The sequence below is a fragment of the Rhinoraja longicauda genome, chromosome 10 (genome assembly GCF_053455715.1).
Source record: "Rhinoraja longicauda isolate Sanriku21f chromosome 10, sRhiLon1.1, whole genome shotgun sequence".
In the NCBI taxonomy this organism is placed as follows: Eukaryota; Metazoa; Chordata; class Chondrichthyes; order Rajiformes; family Arhynchobatidae; genus Rhinoraja; species Rhinoraja longicauda.
Window position 1 is genome coordinate 4111980 of NC_135962.1, and position 20823 is coordinate 4132802.

General features: G+C 49.3%; 1 protein-coding gene across 1 annotated transcript in view; it reads left to right on the plus strand.

Moving 5' to 3' along the window:
- Positions 1 to 20823, plus strand: part of LOC144597565 (SERTA domain-containing protein 2-like) — a 50157-nt gene continuing 29334 nt past the window's right edge. Inside the window, exon 1 of the mRNA XM_078407051.1 lies at positions 1 to 57. The gene's annotated coding sequence lies outside the window, so the exon portion shown is untranslated. The remainder of the gene's footprint in view (positions 58 to 20823) is intronic.

Below are 20823 nucleotides of genomic sequence, written 5' to 3' on the forward strand. Positions count from 1 at the left end.
AAGGAACTGCCCAAGATCCAAAGCATACCACCTCATCTGTGAAACACGGTGGCCTGGGTATGTATGGCTGCTGAAGGTACTGGCTTACTTATCTTCATTGATGATACAACTGCTGATGGTAGTAGCATAATGAATTCTGAAATGTACAGACACATCCTATCTGCTCAAGTTCAAACAAATGCCTCAAGATAGTAAAAGCTTTTTTAGGTATGTGAAGAGGAAAAAAATAGTCAAGGCAAATGTGGGTCCCTTGAAGACAGAAGCTGGGGAATTTATTATGGGAAACAAGGAAATGGCAGACGTTGAACTTTGGATCTGTCTTCACTAAGGAAGATACAAACAATTTCCCATATGTTCTAGTGGCCAGAGATCCTAGTGTGACGGAGGAACTGAAGGAAATCCACATTAGGCAGGAAATGGTGTTGGGTAGACTGATGGGACTGAAGGCTAATAAATCCCCAGGGCCTGATGGTATGCATCCCAGGGTACTTAAGGAGGTGGCTCTAGAAATTGTGGACGCATTGGTGATCATTTTCCAATGTTCTATAGATTCAAGATCAGTTCCTGTGGATTGGAGAGTAGCTAATGTTATCCCACTTTTTAAGAAAGGAGGGAGAGAGAAAACGGGAAATTATAGACCAGTTAGTCTGACATCAGTGGTGGTGAAGATGCTGGAGTCAATTATAAAAGACGAAATTGCGGAGCATTTGGATAGCAGTAACAGGATCGTTCCGAGTCAGCATGGATTTACGAAGGGGAAATCATGCTTGACTAATCTTCTGGAATTCTTTGAGGATGTAACTAGGAAAATTGACAGTGGAGAGCCGGTGGATGTGGTGTACCTCGACTTTCAGAAAGCCTTTGACAAGGTCCCACATAGGAGATTAGTGGGCAAAATTAGAGCACATGGTATTGGAGGTAGGGTACTGACATGGATAGAAAATTGGTTGACAGACAGAAAGCAAAGAGTGGGGATAAATGGGTCCCTTTCAGAATGGCAGGCAGTGACTAGTGAGGTACTGCAAGGCTCGGTGCTGGGACCGCAGCTATTTACAATATACATTAATGACTTGGATGAAGGGATTAAAAGTACCATTAGCAAATTTGCAGATGATACATGGCTGGGTGGTAGTGTGAACTGTGAGGAAGATGCTATGAGGTTGCAGGGTGACCTGGACAGGGATGCATGGCAGATGCAGTTTAATGTGGATAAGTGTGAGGTTATCCACTTTGGTGGTAAGAATAGGAAGGCAGATTATTATCTGAATGGTGTCAAGTTAGGAAAAGGGGACGTACAACGAGATCTGGGTGTCTTAGTGCATCAGTCACCGAAAGGAAGCATGTAGGTACAGCTGGCAGTGAAGAAAGCCAATGGAATGTTGGCCTTCATAAAAAGAGGAGTTGAGTATAGGAGCAAAGAGGTCCTTCTGCAGTTGTACAGGGCCCTAGTGAGACCGCACCTGGAGTATTGTGTGCAGTTTTGGTCTCCAAATTTGAGGAAGGATATTCTTGCTATTGAGGGCGTGCAGCGTAGGTTTACTAGGTTAATTCCCGGAATGGCGGGACTGTCGTATGTTGAAAGACGAGCGACTAGGCTTGTATACACTGGAATTTAGAAGGATGAGAGGAGATCTTATCGAAACATATAAGATTATTAAGGGGTTGGACACGTTAGAGGCAGGAAACATGTTCCCAATGTTGGGGGAGTCCAGAACAAGGGGCCACAGTTTAAGAATAAGGGGTAGGCCATTTAGAACGGAGATGAGGAAAAACTTTTTCAGTCAGAGAGTTGTAAATCTGTGGAATTCTCTGCCTCAGAAGGCAGTGGAGGCCAATTCTCTGAATGCATTCAAGAGAGAGCTAGATAGAGCTCTTAAGGATAGCGGAGTCAGGGGATATGGGGAGAAGGCAGGAACGGGGTACTGATTGAGAATGATCAGCCATGATCACATTGAATGGTGGTGCTGGCTCGAAGGGCCGAATGGCCTCCTCCTGCACCTATTGTCTATTGTTTAAAAGAGGCCCGGAAGAGGGGCAGGCAGCCATCGACCGTCCACTGCCTGGACCCACGAATGGCCATCTTGGCCAGGCCCAGGAGCAAACCGACAGGGAGATCCCACCCCCCCCGATCTCCCTGCCCTGTGCCCACACACCAGGAACGTGGGACTAAAATGCAACCAGAACTTGAGGAGCAGCCCCTTCAGATATTCGTACAGCAACCTTTCACACTCCCTTCACGTGGAACACAAAGTTACAGGCGGCCGGCGAGTCTGTGAACCGACTCAAAGGTTTATTACACACCACGGCTCTGTGCAACACTCTCCACCCCAGGTCCCCGATGTAAAGGGGGAGGACTCCCTTGTAGAGAGACCTCCACTGGGGACCACCCCCTCCGTCAGGTGGCAACACGGACCGCCAAGGCATGTCCGGACGGAAGACGAAGGCGAGGAGGTGCAGAGTGTGCAGGAGCATCCTGTACAGTAAACGTCTGCCTGCATCACGGAACGGCACGCTGGGCATCTGGGAGAGGCGGCTCATGTTGTGAGGAGCTGGCTCCCGGGGAATATTCCGGAGCCTGGGCCCGATGAGCAGTTCCCGCGGAGCGGGGGCAAGCTCGGCCGGAATCACTCCAAGCACACGCCGCTCCCCGACACCCACCGCGACAGGGTGAGGACCGGCCCCCCTCACAGCCACAACACCCCCCCTCCCCTGAGGAGCAACGTGCTGGCTGAAGATGACCAAACTCCTCACTCTTAACACATCGCGGTAGAAGCTAGGCAGCCCCAAGGGTGGCGGGTCGACTGATGCCCGCCACTGGCAGCCGCGAAACCCCTCTAAGGCAAGGCCCCGGCGGAAAAACTACGTGGCCAGAGCGTGCCATCTGGGAGGGTGCTCCGCGTACACGTACCTCCACAGAGTCTTGAGACGGAGAGGCGCCACCTGGGTACGCACGCACACCAAGGACTGGCCGCCCTCCTCTAACGGGAGACTCGGGACCACTGCGGAGACCCAGTGCTTCCTATCTCCCCAGAAGAAACCCACTAGCCTCTTCTGTGTTGTGGTTGCAAAGATAGAGGGCGGGACAAGAGTGGCCAGCCGGTACCATAACATGGAGGCCACCAGCTGGTTTATGACCAGCACCCTACCTTGGAAAGAAAGAACTCTAAGCAAGCCTGACCAGCGTCCCAGCCGGGCGACGACTTTCGTCTCCTGCTTCTGCCAGTTCGCCGGCCAAGCATCCTCAGTGGGACTCAGGTAGACCCCCAGGTAGAGGAGGTGCGTCTCAATGAAAAGTAACGGCACGCCAGATAGAGCAAACGGCCTGGCACAACTTCCTGCACCTCCACAATCTCTGGCTGGAAAGTCGGGGCAACAGGAAGGCCACCCCACTCGAATTTGTGCTGAGGTGTCTCATGTAGAACCCCCCCCTTCCCACTCCAGGAGAGAAGGCAGGTGGGTTCGTCACTAACAACAGTATGCGTCTCTTGCAGAAAACTCACTGCATACCACCCCTCTCTGAGGACTGATAGGTGGTGAAATCTATGAAGGTCTCCCCTTCCGCCGTTTATGTTTAGGCTAGCTACTGCGAACTTCATGTTGAAGACACGTTAAGGATATCCTTGTTAACGATAGCGGAGTCAGAGGGTATGGGGAGAAGGCAGGAACAGGGTACTGATTGAGAATGATCAGCCATGATCACATTGAATGGTGGTGCGTACAGGCTCGAAGGGCCGAATGGCCCACTCCTGTACCTATTGTCCATTGACACACGAGGGTTTTCTCCTCACACTCCTCGCGGGAGTGGAGCCCCTCTCTCTTAGGAGCTTCAAAAAGTCCCCGAATTGACGCTTCTCAGGCTCAAGAAGACCACTATCCTTACTGTGAAGGATAGCATTGTGTCCGGATGATTCCCGCCAGCTTTCTGGACTTTGCTCCCACTGCGCTGGTGTTGTTTCAGAAACTCCCCTAAATCCCAGATACCAGCGGCTCGAAACACAGCACTGGAATCCGGGCATTCTGCCAACCCACTGACACCTGAAGCAACATCTTCCCCCCCCCCCCCCCCCCCACTACACTCAAGGTCATGGTCTGAGTTGGGAGGACTGCCGCTGGCTGCTAGCTTGCTCGCCTCACTGCCTCATAGACAGGTACATGCTTCGGAAAGCTTCGGGTCAGGTGGGACTAGTGTGGAGATGATGCATCTTGGTTGACATGGGCAGGTTGGGCCGAAGGGCCTGTTTCCATGTGGGTCTATGAGAAGTTGTGAGGAACTTTGTTTATGGAAGGTAGGGATGGGATGGTCCGTCAGAGGTCGGCCAGTGTTTGCTGAGAGAAACACCTCACCAGCCACAACCTGTCCAGTGGCACCGACCCACAGAGCCCGCGGTGAACCTGGAGTCCAGGCACTGCAGCTGCTGACCGACGGCCTGAGCAGTGGCCCAACCTCAGCTTTGCCCACCACTGCCTGCGGGGACTGAATCTCCAGTGACTAGGTGTCAGGGAGGGAGGACGGTTGGCACCAGAACCGCCGGCATTGCTCGCTCCTGGCGCAGGCTGGGTTTGTCAGGAAGTCTTTTACCAGGATGTTGCCAGGACTAGAGGGTGTGAGCTATAGGGAGAGGTTGAGCAGGCTGGGTCTCTATCCCATGGAGCGCAGGAGGATGAGGGGAGATCTTATAGAGGTGTACAGAATCACGAGAGGAATAGATCGGGTAGATACACAGTGTCTTTTACCCAGAGTAAGGGAATCGAGGATCAGAGGACATAGGTTCAAGGTGAAGGGGAAAAAATTTAACAAGAATCTAACAGGAGGGGTAACTTTTCAGCCATGATCATATTGAATGGCCTACTCCTGCACCTTTTTTCTATGTTTCTATGTTTTTCACACAGGGTGGTGGGTGTATGGAACAAGCTGCCAGAGGAGGTAGTTGAGGCTGGTACTATCCCAACGTTTAAGAAACAGTTGGACAGGTACATGGATAGGACAGGTTTGGAGGGATATGGACCAAACGCAGGCAGGTTGGACTAGTGTAACTGGGACATTGTTGGCGAGTTGGGCCGAAGGGCCTGTTTCCACACTGCATCACTCTATGACTCTAAGTGTTCGGGGTGGTCCAGTGTCTCCAGTGCAGGCAGAGGAGCTGCAAGGAGTTATCTGGATTTAACTGAGGTTGGTCAGTGGAAGCATCACTGTACACAGCCCACACTTTGCAAGGTTTCTCTAGTTACAGTCTCTCTTTTAGCATGTTGCTCTTACAAGTGTTTTAGGAGAAGTCGTCTGTCAAACGACTTGGCCAGACCGACGCGTTAGCAGATGAGTTTTTATTTGGTATTTTATTGTCATAAGGAGGGAACAGTAGAAGGTTTGAAAGAGGTGGAATCGTACCTTGAGATTATCCTGGTCTGATTGCGACAATGAATTCAAAAGATTCCTCAGAAAGCCATTTTAACTTATGAATTACAAGGCCATTTGCCTTGTATAATCTGGTAAAACCCCTGACTGATGTTTGTCTGCTTTGAGTAAATTAATATTTCGGAAGGAACTGCAGATGCTGGCTTACACCGAAGATAAACACAAAATGCTGGAGTAACTCAGCGGGACAGGCAACATCTCTGGAGAGAAGGAATGGGTGACGTTTCGGGTCGAGACCCTTCTTGAGACTGGCTGAATGTAGAAGGGTCTCGACCCGAAACGTCACCCATTCCTTCCGAATATTTCTGGCATCTTTAGACTTTGCATTTTGTTTGGATAGCATTAGGACGAGGATCCAGTGACATAATAAACAAAAAAATTTAAAGATCGAATCATGGACCTCACTGTCAAAAATGTTGCAAAGCTGTGAATTCTGAAGAGTTTTGTCGCATCCAGTTGATATTATCAGACTGTAATATTGAGATAGTTTAGAACGTTTTCAGCCTGTTTGTCTGTTGCCTTAAATAGCTTGTATCAATACTGCTTTGTCCAACAGATCGCGATCAGGACCCTTTCAGATTTGTTTGGCTGAAGTAGTGGTTTTACAATTTATCTTTGGATTTGTAAAATGTGTTAAGTTGCTTTGTCAATTTCAAGTGTTATACCAGACTTGACAACTTGCCATCTATATACTCAAACTCTCGTTTGTTTGTTTGTTTGTTTGTTCCTGAACTACAGCCTAAACGGTACACGATAGCGCGACAATTTTAGGCCCACCTTACTCACCGTCGTCCCTTTGGTGCTAATGGAAGAAGTTTCATTGAAATCGGTGTTATATTTTTTAAGTTATTCACACTTTAAGGTTTAAATCTAACTCCTAGGGAGGGAGGGGAGAGGGAAGGAGGGAGGGAGGTGGAGGGAGCGGGGGGAGGAAGGGAGGAGGTAGGAGGGAGGATAAGGGGGGTTGAGGGGAGTGGAGGGGAGGAGGGAGGGGGAAAGGAGGAGGGAGGGGAGGGAGGGGAGTGGGAGAGGAGAGGAGAGGGTGCTGTGCGCCAATGCAGGAGAGGTTTGGGCCCAGCGGATCCATTTGGTCTAGTAACAGTTAAACATCCTTTCTGAAAACAAACCCGCTCTGGGTCCTTAACACCACATCACTTGTATATTTGTAACAAATGCTACACTTTTTTGCTCGTCATCTGTAGTTAAAAAAATTCTGTCCTCTCCAATATTTTAAGAATGATGTTGTGCGACAAGTGTCATTGGAAATTAACATATGATGAGCGTTTGTCGGCACTGGGCCTGTACTCACTGGAGTTTAGAAGGATGAGGGGGAACTTCAGTGAAACTTACCAAACAGTGAAAGGCTTGGATAGCGTGGATGTGGGGAGGATGTTTCCACTAGTGGGAGAGTCTAGGACCAGAGGGCACAGCCTCAGCATTAAAGGATGTTCCTTTAGGAGGGAGATGAGGAGGAATTTCTTTAGTCAGAATCAGGGTGGTGAATCTGTGGAATTAATTGCCACAGACGGCTGTGGAGGCCAAGTCAATGGCAGAGGTAGATAGATTCTTAATTAGTACAGGGGTTATGGGGAGAGGGTAAGAGAATGGGGTTGAGGAGCAGAGTTTGATCAGCCATGATTGAATGGTGAAGTAGACTTGATGGGTTGAATTGCCTAATTCTGCTCTGGTCACTTATGAACAAACAAACCCTCTTTAAGGGTTGTTTATATGTTTGCCTGTTAGAGGAATCATTTGGCTGCCAGTTTTCTCTCTATTGGAAGCTGTGTTTGGGTTGAGAAATTAAATTACTATTAAAACACAAAGTACTTGTGCTTTAACACCAGGATAAGCGCTCAGCCAGGAAAACCGAGCCCAAAGCCAAAGTAGTATCTAAACTCTTTATACACACTTATGGTCAAGACAATAACTAACTCCATATGCAATAATAAGCTAACTACATATTAACAAGCACATAAAAACTGACCGTGTGGATGCACGTATATAATTGGGGTTATCAAGTGGGCACCTCCCCTCACTGGTGTTTTGTTGAGTTTGGCCCACGACACCTCGGGAAGGCTCAACAGTTGGTTCTGATGTCCCAGAACTACCCCGCTCAATACCTGCTCTCACCACTTATGCTATCAATGTCTGTTGTTGTTGTTCGTCCTTCGGGTTGGAAGATGACCATGACTTCACTTTCAGTTGGAGGATTGGTGACCGTGGGTCCGGAAGTGACTGGTGAGGCCAATCCGGGCCCGGAAGGCATGCCCACACGTAGAACACAAGTGGATGGGTGCTGCAGTGGAAGTGGAGGTAGCCCGGGCCTTGCGCGCGGTGCGTTTCCTCTGGGCCTCTGCAGTGCGTCTGTCCTCTGCTGCACGGGCTCCTGTGGTGAGCTTGCTACGCCAGGTTGGACGGTCCAGAGCAAGAGACTCCCAAGTGCTGAGGTTGATGTCCAAGTCTTTGAGGGACACTTTGAGGCAGTCCACAATGAGGCAGCGATAGAGTTGCTGCCTTCCTGCGCCGGAGACCCGGGTTCGATCCCGACTACGGGTGCTGTCTGTACGGAGTTTGTACGTTCTCCCCATGACCTGCGTGGGTTTTCTCCGAGATTTTCGGTTTCCTCGCACACTCCAAAGACGTACAGGTTTTTAGGTAAATTGGCTTGGTAAACGTAAAAATTGTCCCTGGTGTGTGTGGGATAGTGTTAAAATGTAGGGATTGCTGGTCGGTGCGGACTCGGTGGGCCGAAGGGCCTGTTTCCGCGCTGTACCTCTAAACTAAACTAAACTAAACCGTCGCATCCTGTCTTTCACTTATCCTAACCCATCATTAAACTCGTCACGCCACAAATATCAACCTTGTATAAAACCGGGATTAGCTTCTCCATCAGAAGTTGGGTTTGGGTTGAGAACGTGATTGTCGCCTTGTTCCACAGCTTCTGCAGGTCGCGGGTAAATAGATTTAAGAATAAATGTGAGGGGAAAAAATAGGAGGTATTTTTCAGAGAAGGTTATGAAACTATTCAGTATAAGAAAATAACTGCAGATGCTGGTACAAATCGAAGGTATTTATTCACAAAATGCTGGAGTAACTCAGCGGGTCAGGCAGCATCTCAGGAGAGAAGGAATGGGCGACGTTTCGGGTCGAGACCCTTCTTCAGACTGACGTAAATGACTTTTTAACACAATGACTCACAATGCCAAAAGTACAACTTAAGCTATCGTGCTGTGTTCTGTAAAGTGCGTGTTTGTCTGAGTTGTAACATATCATTTAATTTTTTTTTAAACAAAGGAATTTGAAAGTGGTGACTAACATGATGCCAGGCGAGGTTGAGTCATAATAGGCAGCTGCCCGCGCGACTGACATGGACAGCAATGTCTTTGCTTGTAGCTCTCCTTTAATGGGGAACTGTTCCTACTGAGGCAGATTGGTCTGCCCAGGCCTGCTAGCATCAGGTTCGCTTGTGTTCCCTGCCTGGGGCCCCTTGCCTTGTCAGTGTGAGTGAGTGTGGCCCTGTCCCGTGTGTGAGCCGAGTCCCGTGTGTCCGGCCCGGCCCTGACCCATCCCATGTGTCCTGTCCCACGCGTGTGAGTCTGGCCCAGCCATGACCCATCCCATGTGTCCTGTCCCACGCGTGTGAGCTCAGCCCTCTCCGCGGGACAGGTTCAAGTCAAGACAAATCTACTGGAATTTTTTGAGGATGTAACTAGGAAAATTGACAGGGGAGAGTCAGTGGATGTGGTGTACCTCGACTTTCAGAAAGCCTTCGACAAGGTCCCACATAGGAGATTAGTGGGCAAAATTAGGGCACATGGTATTGGGGGTAGGGTACTGACATGGATAGAAAATTGGTTGACAGACAGAAAGCAAAGAGTGGGGATAAATGGGTCCCTTTCGGAATGGGAGGCAGTGACCAGTGGGGTACCGCAAGGTTCGGTGCTAGGGGCCCAGCTATTTACGATATACATTAATGACTTACACGAAGGGATTAAAAGTACCATTAGCAAATTTGCAGATGATACTAAGCTGGGGGGTAGTGTGAATTGTGAGGAAGATGCAATTAGGCTGCAGGGTGACTTGGACAGGTTGTGTGAGTGGGCGGATACATGGCAGATGCAGTTTAATGTAGATAAGTGTGAGGTTATTCACTTTGGAAGTAAGAATAGAAAGGCAGATTATTATCTGAATGGTGTCAAGTTAGGAGGAGGGGGAGTTCAACGAGATCTGGGTGTCCTAGTGCATCAGTCAATGAAAGGAAGCATGCAGGTACAGCAGGCAGTGAAGAAAGCCAATGGAATGTTGGCCTTCGTAACAAGAGGAGTTGAGTATAGGAGCAAAGAGGTCCTTCTACAGTTGTACCGGGCCCTGGTGAGACCGCACCTGGAGTACTGTGTGCAGTTTTGGTCTCCAAATTTGAGGAAGGATATTCTTGCTATGGAGGGCGTGCAGCGTAGGTTCACTAGGTTAATTCCCGGAATGGCGGGACTGTCGTATGTTGAAAGGCTGGAGCGATTGGGCTTGTATACACTGGAATTTAGAAGGATGGGGGGGATCTTATTGAAACATATAAGATAATTAGGGGATTTGACACATTAGAGGCAGGAAACATGTTCCCAATGTTGGGGGAGTCCAGAACAAGGGGCCACAGTTTAAGAATAAGGGGTAGGCCATTTAGAACGGAGATGAGGAAGAACTTTTTCAGTCAGAGAGTGGTGAAGGTGTGGAATTCTCTGCCTCAGAAGGCAGTGGAGGCCAGTTCGTTGGATGCTTTCAAGAGAGAGCTGGATAGAGCTCTTAAGGATAGCGGAGTGAGGGGGTATGGGGAGAAGGCAGGAACGGGGTACTGATTGAGAGTGATCAGCCATGATCGCATTGAATGGCGGTGCTGGCTCGAAGGGCTGAATGGCCTACTCCTGCACCTATTGTCTATTGCCTATTGTCTAAGTCAAGTTTATTTGTCACATACACATAAATGTGCAGTGAAATGAAAGATTACCCACAGTCCAACAATAAGAGCAATAAAAATAAGCAATAACACGCACAATCAAACAGAAAGAAACATCCATCACAGTGAGTCTCCTCCAGTCACCTCCTCACTGTGATGGAAGGCCAGAATGTAATTTCTCTTCCCCTGCCGTCTTCTCTCGTGGTCAGGCTGTTCAAGTTGCCACGTTCCAGGCCGCGCTGGACAGTGAAAGGTACGCGGCGGGCCGACCCAAGCCCTGCGATCCGGGGCAGACGAAGGCACTGCCGCTGCACGTCGGGGCGGTCGGGGCTCCCGACATTGAAGCCCCCGCCGGGCGGAGAAAATCCCGCGGCCTATTCCAGGCCATGCCGGACGGTGAAAGGTCCACGGTGGGCCGATCCAAGCCCCGCAACTCGGGGGCGGGTGAAGATGCTGCCGCTGCCGGAGTTCCCGATGTCGGCCCCCACCCAGGGCAGGGGCTGCGAACTTCTGACGTCCACACGGTCGGAGCCTCCACAGGCGAGTCCCAGGTGGAGGCCGCCAGCTCCAGGTGCAGGGCCGGTGGTAGGCCGCAGCGGGAACAGAGACACCACCCAGAACAAAGGGTCGCGTCTCCGCTGGGAAGAGACAATTTTATATTTACATTTACAGTTCCCTCCCCCCCCCCCCCCCCCCCATAGTACACAACCCCAAAAAACTACATCACATTTACACGACAATCAAGACAAAAAAAACAACATAAAAACACAAAGACAGACGGACTACAGGTACACCGCAGCTGCTAAGACAGCACGGGCACAGAGGTTTGTAGGTTAATTGGCTTGGTATAAATGTAAATTGTCCCTAGTGTGTGTAGAATAGTGTTAGTGTGCGGGGATCGCTGGTTGGCGCGGACCCGGTGGGCCAAACGGTCTGTGTCCGCGATGTATCTCTAAACTAAACTAAACTCAAGATTCAAGATCAAGATTCAAGATCAATTCATTGTAACATGCACCAAGAGGTACAGTGAAATTTGAGTTCCCACACAGCCATACTAAGTGAAAAGCAACGACACACAGCCAAAGTAAAATGTAACATAAACATCCACCATGTAGATAGTCAGGCAGAAAGGTTTGAGAAATCCGTTCTGAATCAGCGTAGGTTGGAAGTTGAAAGCCCAGTTGTCAGTGGAGACAATTGGATTCAGTGAATGCTGGGCAGGTGCAGCGGTCAGACGTGTTGTAAAGCAGGAGGACTTTACAGAGGTGGCGTGGGTCAAGGCTTGCTGGTCTCGTGTTCCACCTAACCTTAAATTCATGGCACAGAAGGAACTGCCCTAATGCTGGCAAATGGGAATTATACAGATGGGTACCAGGTTGGTACAAATATGGTGGCTGAGAGAGCACAATGTTGTGTGCTACGACCCTGACCCCTTCATAAATGTGGCCTGGTCAGTGGCTGTGTTGTGTCCAGAATCGTCCATGCTTCGTAAATGATAGGAGCAGAATTAGGCCATTCGGCCCATCAAGTTTACTCCGCCATTCAATCATGTCTGATCTATCTCTCCCTCCTATGACTATGTGGCCAGGTTCAGCTCAAACTCCATCATCAAGTTTGCTGATGACACTGTGGTGGTGGGCCGGATCTCCAACAACGATGAGAAGGCCTACCGGGAGGAGGTGGCTGATCTGGCACTCTGGTGTCAGGACAACAGCCTCCTCTTGAATGTCACTAAAACGAAGGAGCTGATTGTGGACTTTAAAAGGGCTAAACATCCAAGGACGTACACGCCACTGGAGATAAATGGGTCTACTGTGGATAGGGTGAGCAGTTTTAAATACCTGGGAGTCCACATCAAAGAGAATCTGACATGGGCAACACACATTGCCGCACTGGTGGGTAAGGCAAAGCAGCGCCTTTACCACCTTAGACAGCTGAGGAAATTCAGAGTGTCTCTGAGGATCCTTCATTGCTTCTACTCTGGGGCTGTAGAGAGCATCCTGTCCGGCAACATTACAGTCTGGTTTGGGAACAGCTCTGCCCAGGACAGGATGGCCCTGCAGAGAGTAGTGCGTTCGGCAGAACGCACCATGGGAACTACACTCGTCCCCCTGCAGGACCTATACATCAGGAGGTGCAGATCCAGAGCAAGCAAGATTATGGGGGACCCCTACCACCCCAGCAACGGACTTCCAGCTGCTACGATCAGGCAAACGCCTCCGCTGTCACGCTGTGAAAATGGAGAGGATGAGACGGAGTTTCTTCCCACAGGCCATCAGGACTGTCAACTCTTATAACTCCAGGGACTAAATTTTGTCTTCTCTGTATTAACTTTAATTTATATGCTGTAACTGTAATTCTTTTTTTTGCACAATCCGCAGGCATTGCCACTTTCATTTCACTGCACATCGGGTATGTGTATGTGACAAATAAACTTGACTTGACTTGACTAACCCCATTCTCCTGCCTTCTCCCCATAACCTCTGACACCCGCACTAATCAAGAATCTGTCTATCTCTGCCTTAAAAATATCCACTGACTTGGCCTCCACAGACTGCTGTGGCAATGAATTTCACAGATTCACCACCCTCTGACCAAAGAAATTCCTTCTCGTCTTCCTAAAGGAACGTCCTTTTATCCTGAGGCTGTGACCTTTGGTCCTAGACTCTCCCACTAGTGGAAACATTCTCTCCACATCCACTCTGTTCGCCTGGAAGTGCACTCTGATCAAACCGACCTTTGCTTGATGAGGGTATTGTTAAACCAATCGTGTGAATAATGTCAGATAGTGAAGATGGTTGTGAAAGATTGCAGCAGGATCTGGATCGATTGGCCAGGTGGGTGGAGGAATGGATGATGCAATTTAATACAGAGAAGTGTGAGGTGTTGCATTTTGGGACGTCGAACAAGGGCAGGGCCTACACAGTAAATGGTAGGCCTCTGGGTAGTGTTGTAGAGCAGAGGGATCTAGGATTACAGGTGCATGGTTCCTTGAAAGTCGAGTCGCAGGTGCTCAAAAAGGCTTTTAGCACATTGGCCTTCATCAGTCAGAGATTTGAGTATAGAAGTTGGAAGGTCATGTTGCAGTTGTATAAGACATTGGTGAGACTGCATTTAGAATATTGTTTTCAGTTCCGGGCACCATGTTATAGGAAAGATATTGTCAAGCTTGAAAGGGTTCAGAGAAGATTTACGAGGATGTTGCCAGGACCAGAGGGTGTGAGCTATAGGGAGAGGTGGAGCAGGCTGGGTCTCTGTTCCTTGGAGTGCAGGAGGATGAGGGGTGACCGTAGGTGTATAAGATCGTGAGAGGAATAGATCGGGTAGACGCACAGAGTCTCTTGCCCAGAGTAGGGGAATCGAGGACCAGAGGTTCAAGATGAAGGGGAAAAGATCTAATAGGAATCTGAGGGGTAACCTTTTCACACAAAGGGTGGTGGGTGTATGGAACAAGCTGCCAGGGGAGGTAGTTGAGGCTGGGACTATCCCAATGTTGAAGAAACAGTTTGACAGGCACATGGATAGGACAGGTTTGGAGGGATGCAGGCAGGTGGGACAAGCTGTGGGCGTTGGGTCAAAGGGCCTGTTTCCACACTGTATCACTGTGTGACTCTGTGCTGTAACGGAGTGCCGTGCTGCTAGTGACTGCAACAGAATCTGATAATAAACTCTATAATTGGCAAGTGTGAAATCCCCTGAATGGGGACTTTCCAATTGAGATGCCGCTTGGCTACTGAGTCTGGCTGGACAAGCAACTGGGAAACTTTGTCATAGCTCTCCAGAGATGCTGCCTGTCCCGCTGAGTTACTCCGACATTTTGTGTCAATGTTGTGTGATAAGTTCCTGGCTGTTGAAAAACCCATCTGGTGTGGCAGGAGCTGACCTTATATGGAGCGAGACTCTGGATCCTTGCAACATGTTGACCATTAAACCAGCTGTGTGGAATTAAGTTAAACTGGAAAGGTCGCTGCTGGGGGTGCCAGTGAGAGGGTATAGATTTTAGAGCTTTCAAACATCTAAGATAATACTGTTCAAACAAGTGCTAGCCATGACCAACATAAACATGAGATGTTGTGACCACCTAATGTTTACATGCAACAGCCCAGCCATCTCTAAGTCACCTACTGTCAATATCCGTGCAGGTTTAGTTTAGTTTGGTTTAGAGATACAGCATGGAAACAGGCCCTTCGGCCCACCGAGTCTGCACTGACCAGCGGTCCCCACACAGTAACACTATCCTACTCACACTAGGGCCAATTTACACACAAACCAAGCTAATTAGCCTACACATCTGTACCTCTTTGGAGTGTGGGAGGAAACCGAAGATCTCGGAGAAAACCCACGCAGGTCACGAGGAGAACGTACAAACTCCGTAGTCGGGATCGAATCAGGGTCTCCGGCGCTGTAAGGCAGCAACTCTACCGCCGCGCCACCGTGCCGCCCAACTTGGGACAGTTAAGGGTGATATCTTCAGGTGGGTCCGTGTTATGGTCGAGGAGATGCTGGATATCCTAGGGCATATGAAGGTAGATACATTTCTCAGGCCTGAGTAGATAGATAATTTCAGCGATGCAGTTGGAAGCTAGAGAGGAAATTACAGGCACCCTGGCTGAGATACGTGAATCATCATTTGACACGGGTGAAGTACTGGAAGGTGGCTAATGTGCTCGTATTTAAGAAGGGCTGCGAGGAAAAGCCTGGGATCCAGTGAGCCTAACATTTTGTGCTGGCCAAGTTACCAGAATGCATTCTGAGGAATAGGATACTTTAGATTTTAGATTTAGAAACATAGAAAATAGGTGCAGGAGTAGGCCATTCGGCCCTTCGAGCCTGCACCGCCATTCAATATGATCATGGCTGATCATCCAGCTCAGTATCCCGTACCTGCCTTCTCTCCATACCCCCTGATCCCTTTAGCCACAAGGGCCACATCTAACTCCCTCTTAAATATAGCCAATGAACTGGCCTCAACTACCTTCTATGGCAGAGAATTCCACAGATTCACCACTCTGTGTGAAAGAAAACGTTCTCATCTCGGTCCTAAAAGACTTCCCCCTTATCCTTAAGCTGTGACCCCTGGTTCTGGACTTCCCCAACATCGGGAACAATCTTCCTGCATCTAGCCTGTCCAACCCCTTAAGAATTTTGTAAGTTTCTATAAGATCCCCCCTCGGTCTTCTAAATTCCAGCGATATAGCGCAGAAACAGGCCCTTCGGCCCACCGGGTCCGCGCCGACCAGCAATCCCCGCACATTAACACTATCCTACACCCACTAGGGACAATTTTTTTTTACATTTGCCCAGCCAATTAACCTACATACCTGTACGTCTTTGGAGTGTGGGAGAAAACCCACACAGGTCACGGGGAGAACGTACAAACTCCGTACAGACGGCGCCCATAGTCAGGATCGAACCTGAGTCTCCGGCGCTGCATTCGCTGTAAGGCAGCAACTCTACCGCTGCGCCACTTATCTGTACATCTGGATACACAGGAGCTGATTAAGGATAGTCAGCATGGTTTTGTACTTGGGAGATCGAGTCTTACAAATCTGAGTTTTTTTGAAGAATGAACCAAAGAAGGTTGATGAGGGCAAAGCCATAGACGTTTATTTGTATAGACTTCGGCAAGGCAATTGATGAGGTTTTACATGGTAGGCTGCCCTGGAAGGCTAAATCGCATGGCATCTGGGGAGAGCTGGCCGATTGGGTAGGGAATTGGCTTCGTGAAGCAGAGGGCGATGGTGGAAGGTTGTTTTTCGGACTGGAGGCCTGTAACCAGTGGTGTGCTTCAGGGATCAGTGCTGGGCCCATTGCTGTTTGTGGTCTATATCAACAATTTGCATGAGAATGTAGAAGGCGTAGACAATAGGTGCAGGAGTAGGCCATTCGGCCCTTCGAGCCAGCACTGCCATTTAATGTGATCATGGCTGATCATTCTCATGATGAGTAAGTTTGCAGGTGACACTAAAGTGGCAGCAAAGATGGTTATCAAAAATTTCAGCAGGATCTCGATCAGTTGAGCAAATGGGCTGACAATTGTTAATGAAGTTTAATGCAGATAAGCGTGAGGTGTTGCATTTTTGGGAAGTCGAACCAGGGCAGGACCTTCACAGTGAACTGCAGGGCCCAGGGGAGTGTCGTAGAGCAGAGGGATCTAGGAGTGATGGTATGTAGTGCCTCGAAAGTGGCGTCATAGGTATGTATGGTGGTCCAGAAGGCTTAATCAGAGTATTACAGGGTGATCTGATAGAGGTGTAGAAGTTCACGAAGGGAATAGATTGGGTGAATGCATAGAGCCTTCTACCCAGGGTAGGGGAATCAAGAACTAGAGGCGAGAGGAGAAATATCTAGTACAAACCTGAGAGGCAACTTGTTCACATAGAGGGTGGTGGATATTTGGAACGAGCTGCCAGGGGAGGTGATTGAGGCAGGTACCATGATAAAATGTAAAAGACATTTGGACAGGTACATGGTTAGGGAAGGTTTAGAGGGATACGGGCCAAACGCGGGCAGGTGGTACTGGTGTAGATGCTGCATTCTTGGTCGGCATGGGGAAGTTGGGCCGAAGGGTGTGTTTCCGTGTTGTATTACGCTACGACATCTGGGACATGACTTGAGTTTGGAGAGCAGGCAGCTGATGACGACGATCCCTGCACAACGATGACCGTGATGGCTCCGGACTTCAGTCACAGCCCCAGGCCAGAGTTCCCAGTTGTAGCACCTCCTCCTGGACTGTCGGTGCATCGCAGGCTGCTCTGGCAGCCATTCAGCTGCCTGCTGGCTGGATGGCCACCATGGCTCTCTGGGGTATTCGTTGCGTTCCCCTTGGGAGACAGCAGCAGCAAAAAAAGCTCTGGTTCTGCAGCTGGTGTTGCCGTGGGACCAGGAGTGACTGACTGCAACACCCCGAACCTCAGCCAGAACGCAAGTGTTCCTCTCCCTTAATGTTCCAGTAGTCCATGTCCACTTGCAGAAGATCAGGATGTTGGTCAGCATTCAATCATGTCTGATCTATCTCTCCCTCCTAACCCCATTCTCCTGCCTTCTCCCCATAACCTCTGACACCCGTACTGATCAAGAATCTTATCTATCTCTGCCTTAAAAATATCCACTGACTTGGCCTCCACAGACCGCTGTGGCAATGAATTCCACAGATTCACCGCCATCTGACTAAAGAAATTCCTTCTCATCTTCCTAAAGGAACGTCCTTTTATCCTGAGGCTGTGACCTCTGGTCCTAGACTCTCCCACTAGTGGAAACATTCTCTCCACATCCACTCTGTCCGTCTGGAAGTGCACTCTGATCAAACCGACCTTTGCTTGATGAGGGTATTGTTAAACCAATCGTGTGAATAATGTCAGATAGTGAAGATGGTTGTGAAAGATTGCAGCAGGATCTGGATCGATTGGCCAGGTGGGTGGAGGAATGGATGATGCAATTTAATACAGAGAAGTGTGAGGTGTTGCATTTTGGGACGTCGAACAAGGGCAGGGCCTACACAGTAAATGGTAGGCCTCTGGGTAGTGTTGTAGAGCAGAGGGATCTAGGATTACAGGTGCATGCTTCCTTGAAGGTCGAGTCGCAGGTGCTCAAAAAGGCTTTTGGCACATTGGCCATCATCAGTCAGAGATTTGAGTATAGAAGTTGGGAGGTCATGTTGCAGTTGTATAAGACATTGGTGAGACTGCATTTAGAATACTGTTTTCAGTTCCGGGCACCATGTTATAGGAAAGATATTGTTAAGCTTGAAAGGGTTCAGAGAAGATTTACGAGGATGTTGCCAGGACCAGAGGGTGTGAGCTATAGGGAGAGGTGGAGTAGGCTGGGTCTCAGTTCCTTGGAGTGCAGGAGGATGAGGGGTGATCGTAGGTGTATAAGATCGTGAGAGGAATAGATCGGGTAGACGCACAGAGTCTCTTGCCCAGAGTAGGGGAATCCAGGACCAGAGGTTCAAGATGAAGGGGAAAAGATTTAATAGGAATCTGAGGGGTAACTTTTTCACACAAAGGGTGGTGGGTGTATGGAACAAGCTGCCAGGGGAGGTAGTTGAGGCTGGGACTATCCCAATGTTGAAGAAACAGTATGACAGGTACATGGATAGGACAGGTTTGGAGGGATGCAGGCAGGTGGGACTAGCTGTGGGCGTTGGGTCAAAGGGCCTGTTTCCACACTGTGTGACTCTGTGCTGTAACGGAGTGCCGTGCTGCTAGTGACTGCAACAGAATCTGATTATAAACTCTATAATTGGCAAGTGTGAAATCCCCTGAATGGGGACTTTCCAATTGAGATGCCGCTTGGTTACTGAGTCTGGCTGGACAAGCAACTGGGAACATTGTCATAGCTCTCCAGAGATGCTGCCTGTCCCGCTGAGTTACTCCGACATTTTGTGTCAATGTTGTGTGATAAGTTCCTGGCTGTTGAAAAACCCATCTGGTGTGGCAGGAGCTGACCTTATATGGAGCGAGACTCTGGATCCTTGCAACATGTTGACCATTAAACCAGCTGTGTGGAATTAAGTTAAACTGGAAAGGTCGCTGCTGGGGGTGCCAGTGAGAGGGTATAGATTTTTGACAATAGACAATAGGTGCAGGAGGAGGCCATTCGGCCCTTCGAGCCAGCACCGCCATTCAATGTGATCACGGCTGATCATTCTCAATCAGCTTTTATAGCTTTCACACATCTAAGATAATACTGTTCAAACAAGTGCTAGCCATGACCAACATCAACGTGAGATGTTGTGACCACCTAATGTTTACATGCAACAGCCCAGCCATCTCTAAGTCACCCACTGTCAATATCCGTGCAGGTTTAGTTTAGTTTGGTTTAGAGATACAGCACGGAAACAGGCCCTTCGGCCCACCGAGTCTGCACTGACCAGCGATCCCCGCACATTAACACTATCCTACTCACACTAGGGCCAATTTACACACAAACCAAGCTAATTAGCCTACACATCTGTACCTCTTTGGAGTGTGGGAGGAAACCGAAGATCTCGGAGAAAACCCACGCAGGTCACGGGGAGAACGTACAAACTCCGTACAGACGGCGCCCGTAGTCAGGATCGAACCCGGGTCTCCGGCGCTGTGAGGCAGCATCTCTACCGCCGCGCCACCGTGCCGCCCAACTTGGGACAGTTAAGGGAGATACCTTCCGGTGGGTCCGTGTTATGGTCGAGGAGATGCTGGATATCCTAGGGCATATGAAGGTAGATACATTTCTCAGGCCTGATTAGATAGATAATTTCAGCGATGCAGTTGGAAGCTAGAGAGGAAATTACAGGCATCCTGGCTGAGATATGTGAACCATCATGTGACAAGGGTGAAGGACTGGAAGGTGGCTAATGTTCTTCTATTTAAGAAGGGCTGCGAGGAAAAGCCTGGGATCCAGTGAGCCTAACATTTTGTGCTGGCCAAGTTACCAGAATGCATTCTGAGGAATAAATCGCATGGCATCTGGGGAGAGCTGGCCGATTGGGTAGGGATTTGCTTTGTGAAGCAAAATGGTGGAAGGTTGTTTTTCGGACTGGAGGCCTGTGACTAGTGGTGTGCTTCAGGGATCAGTGCTGGGCCCATTGCTGTTTGTGGTATATATCTACAATTTGCGTGAGAATGTAGAAGGCGTAGGCAATAGGTGCAGGAGTAGGCCATTCGGCCCTTCGAGCCAGCACTGCCATTCAATGTGATCATGGCTGATCATTCTCATGATGAGTAAGTTTGCAGGTGACACTAAAGTGGCAGCAAAGATGGTTATCAAAAATTGCAGCCGGATCTCGATCAGTTGAGCAAATGGGCTGACAATTGTTCATGAAGTTTAATGCAGAGGTGTTGCATTTTTGGGAGGTCGAACCAGGGCAGGACCTTCACAGTGAACTGCAGGGCCCAGGGGAGTGTCGTAGAGTAGAGGGATCTAGGAGTGATGGTATGTAGTGCCTCGAAAGTGGCGTCACAGGTATGTATGGTGGTCCAGAAGGCTTAATCAGAGTATTACAGGGTGATCTGATAGAGGTGTAGAAGTTCACGAAGGGAATAGATTGGGTGAATGCATAGAGCCTTCTACCCAGGGTAGGGGAATCAAGAACTAGAGGCGAGAGGAGAAATATCTAGTACAAACCTGAGAGGCAACTTGTTCACATAGAGGGTGGTGGGTATTTGGAACGAGCTGCCAGGGGAGGTGATTGAGGCAGGTACCATGATAAAATGTAAAAGACATTTGGACAGGTACATGGTTAGGGAAGGTTTAGAGGGATACGGGCCAAACGCGGGCAGGTGGTACTGGTGTAGATGCTGCATTCTTGGTCGGCATGGGGAAGTTGGGCCGAAGGGTGTGTTTCCGTGTTGTATTACGCTACGACATCTGGGACATGACTTGAGTTTGGAGAGCAGGCAGCCGATGACGACGATCCCTGCACAACGATGACCGTGATGGCTCCGGACTTCAGTCACAGCCCCAGGCCAGAGTTCCC